At 49.4% G+C, this 3,929-nt stretch overlaps 1 pseudogene; it reads left to right on the forward strand.

The window, feature by feature from the left end:
• The first annotated feature begins 2,559 nt into the window (after positions 1–2,559).
• On the forward strand, positions 2,560–3,692 carry LOC125507355 (annotated as a pseudogene).
• The last annotated feature ends 237 nt before the right edge of the window (positions 3,693–3,929 follow it).

Below are 3,929 nucleotides of genomic sequence, written 5' to 3' on the forward strand. Positions count from 1 at the left end.
AACCAATCTCAACGACAGTACTCCCGCGCAAAACAATTTCCTCACCGAGAAATCGCAACACAGAGGTTTTTTAAAGCTTCCTCCAAAACTTAGGGATTTTTAGACAGCTTCCCCCAAAACTCGATACGGGTATTTACCCTAAAAACACATCGTGTTTATTATCAAAATATAGCGCCCCCCTTTACATTGCCGCACCATGGCTATTAATAGCCCACGTCTAGACTTGCAAAAGTAAGGACACGACCCTATCTCTGACTCAAATAAAATATGGACTCTCCTAAAACGTAAAGGTATTTGACTTTTACATCTCAATAGATAGCTTTGTCTATTACTTCTAAAACTAATATACGGACTTAAACTTGATCCCTTTAAAAATAGGTGCACCATCTCCTCGTACGTGATCTGCTTGTACGGTGGACCCCATCCACATCCTCTTAAGCAAAGCACGTCTCTAATCTTGCATGGTCTGTTGATGCGATTGACAATCTTTTCTTTACGTGCGAATGGCAAGAAATCTCTGCATCTTATATTTTTGATTGGACCAAATAAATCACAAATTCAAAGGTCCCTTGCATCAACGTAGGCTCCACACTCTTTCCAGAAATTAGTGAACTCCTTGCCAAACTAAGTCTGATCAGTTTTGGAAGCAAACTCCTTGCCTTGATTTAATACCCTTTCACCTTGCATGCAAATATGCACGTCTAGGGAATTCTCTTCCTTTAATCCATCGGCATGCGGCAATAATTCATGAACACCAGCATTAGTTGTGGCCATATCAAGCCGCGGTCACCACCGACGCCGATCGAGGCCCGCCGACTCGCTTTCTTCCTTCTCGTAACAGTAATCCACGAATCCAGACGAATCATATCGAAAAGCGTTAGGTTTGGGAGACTTACCTTAGGCAGGGGGCCCTTCCATGACCTGATCGTTGTCGCCGCCGTCCTCCGATGAACGACGCGGCGGATCATCTCCTTCTTCTCTCCCACATGAAGTCCGACTCTGGCCGGATCGTCGGGGGGCAAGACGGCGTCGACCATCGTTGTCACTTCATCTTCGTCGTAGCCTGAATGGAAAAGTTCGCAGATGAGATCAGATGGGGTCGGCGACGATGGGGAGGCCGCCGCGCTCCCATCCCCATCCTCGGCCGCATCATCCTCATCGGAGTCCGCCAAAGCCCAAAACCAGCCGCCGACCCGCCTGCGATCCCTGACCAATGATGACGGCGCGGCCAAGGTTGCCCCTCTGGTCGCCCCGGCACCCGCCCTCATAAGCGTGTCTAGTTATGTGCCTATATAAGCATAACAAAATTCCTCAGAACGGTACAAATACAGAAACATAAGCATTGAGAAATCATAACCGTAAAGCTGATGAAGACACATGATTTGTTTAACCAAGTCCAAGTTGTTAGCATCAACTCTACGTCTTGTTTGGAAAGGCTGAGCATATTGCTCCCGGCGCCGCGCTAGGGGGGTCTAGTCACCATCTTGTTATACTTGATCAGATTATCCGAGTACCTCAAAACTCGCCCAACAGCCGTGGTATATCTTGTGGTGATTCTCCAAACCTGTAGAAACTTGTTCTTCGGTGAATCCACGCGTTGGAGCTCACCGAACAACACCTAACCGTGTAGATGATGCCAATTTCTCAAGAGTAACAAGTTGGAATGCTAGGAACGAACATCTTCGTTGGTGATGCTGAATGACAACTCACTATTCTGCTCAGGTGGTTTTGCTCGCACAGGATTGCTCACGAATGCACAGGAAGAGGGATGAACGTTGTGGACTTGGCAGAAGAATGGTCACAGCCGTCGTAGAAATAGCCGTTGCAGATCAACTTACCTCCCACGAAAGAAAGTAAACAATCACATTTTGAACTAGTGGCGCGGACGACCGTTCTTTGAAGCGGCAATTCCAAAAATTTAGTTCTTTTTTACGGTGCAAGGGAGGAACTCTGCCGATTCATTAATTAAGATAGAAAAAACATACAGAGTGGCACAGTTGGTAAGGGAAACTAAGTCGAAGACTATAAAATATCCGGTAAAAACCGAGAGAAAACCAAAGAAGAAAAAGACAGAAAAAATTATTTCTCAAACTCCTCAATGAAGGTGCTAATCCTAGTGACATTGAAGAACTACGCTTCAAAGTTCTCGGCCAACACGTAGGAGAAGGTGGCCGTGGGCGTCGACGGCTCCTCTTGCACGGCTGGCGGCGGGGCGTGAGGTGGTGGGGGGAGGAGACGCGCCATCGGCAGCAGCAACAGCCATGGACGACGACGGCATAGAAGTAGCAGCAGTTGCCGTGGCCGCCTTGGTCTTCTTCGGCCAAGATGAAGCCGCGGTGGGGTGGAATGAAGAATTTGGGGCGAGGCGTGGCTAGGGAGGCGATGGGTAAAGACATTGGTTACTTTACGACAAGTGGTGGACTATATCACATGTTTCCTTGTCCAAAACGATTTTCTTCTTTTCCTTTTCTGGCACGTATGTACATGCATGGGCGCCGGGTCTGCATCATATACGCGGCCTATGTCCGCAGCGGAGTCCATCCAAAACCCTAAAACCCTCACCCCCACACCGTCGCCACCGACCGGCCGAATCGATCACGCCGTACGTACACCATGCCGACCTCCGCGCACGTCGCCGGCGACGGCCTCCCCTCCGTATCCGCTTCCTCCATCGTCGCTAGCGCCGTGTGCGGCTACCACTTGGTCAAGATCGTCAGCTACTCGCGCACCAAGGAGGTCCCCAATGGCAAGTCGATCCACTCTAGCCCGTTCCAGCTGGGAGGCCGCACATGGCATGTTCGTTACTATCCCAACGGGAACAAGACGGAAGACATCGATTACATATCCGTCTTTCTCGAATTCGATGATACCGTCGTCCCGGAGGCCGGGGCCGTGGAGGCGCAAGCCAAGTTCAGCCTACTCGACCAACATGGGAATCCTGTGCCGTCCTATACCCAGCGGACCATCAGGAACAACTACGCTGTGAATAAAACCTGGGGGTATGATAAGTTCATCAAAAGGGAGGAATTGGAGAAATCAGAGCATCTCAAGGACGACTCCTTCACTATCAAGGTCGACGTCGCTGTCCCTGGCTTGTTCCACGGGCTGGAGACTCCATCCATCGTGGTACCGCCGTCTGACTTGCACCGGCACTTAGGGGATCTCCTGTCAAGCAAGGCAGGCGCCGATGTCGAGTTCCTAGTCGGCGGTGAGACTTTCTTCGCGCACCGGTACGTGCTCGCGGCGCGCTTTCCTGTTTTCAAAGCAGAGTTCTTTGGTTCCATGGAAGAGAGCACCACCAAAAATGCCATACGCATAGATGACATGGAGGCACAAGTGTTCAGTGCTCTGCTCACTTTCATGTACACGGACGCGTTGCCGGATATGAAGCAAGAAGAAAATATGACATGGCTCAGCATTTGCTTGTTGTAGCGGACAGGTATGATTTGGCGAGGCTGAAGGTGATTTGTGAAGATAAACTGAGCAATCATATCGATAGGGGCTCCGTGGCAGCCATGGTGACATTGGCGGAGCGACACCACTGCCATGGGCTTAAGAAAGCATGTTTGGTATTCCTCAGCTCGTCAGCGAATCTGAATGCACTCATAGAGTCTGAAGGCCTTGAGTTTTTAACCAAGCACTGCCCCGGTCTTCTGAAGGATCTCCTCTTGTCCAAGGTTGTAGCTTTTTGACTCGGGAGAAGAAAATCAAGGGCATGGACCTGACGAGGTATAGATGCATGCATTCAAGACAGGTGCAATTCTATCCAGAATGTTACTCAGAACTCTGGAATCTGGATACAAAATCTAATACTATTTGTCACAAGGATGCGATGTACCTCAGTCTCTTTTTCTGTTTTTTGTTTGGGCACTGTGTCTTTTATGGAAAATTATAAACAGCATGACTCTGTCCAGAATGTTACTGGAACT

The sequence above is a fragment of the Triticum urartu genome, chromosome 5 (assembly GCF_003073215.2).
Source record: "Triticum urartu cultivar G1812 chromosome 5, Tu2.1, whole genome shotgun sequence".
Taxonomy (NCBI): domain Eukaryota; kingdom Viridiplantae; phylum Streptophyta; class Magnoliopsida; order Poales; family Poaceae; genus Triticum; species Triticum urartu.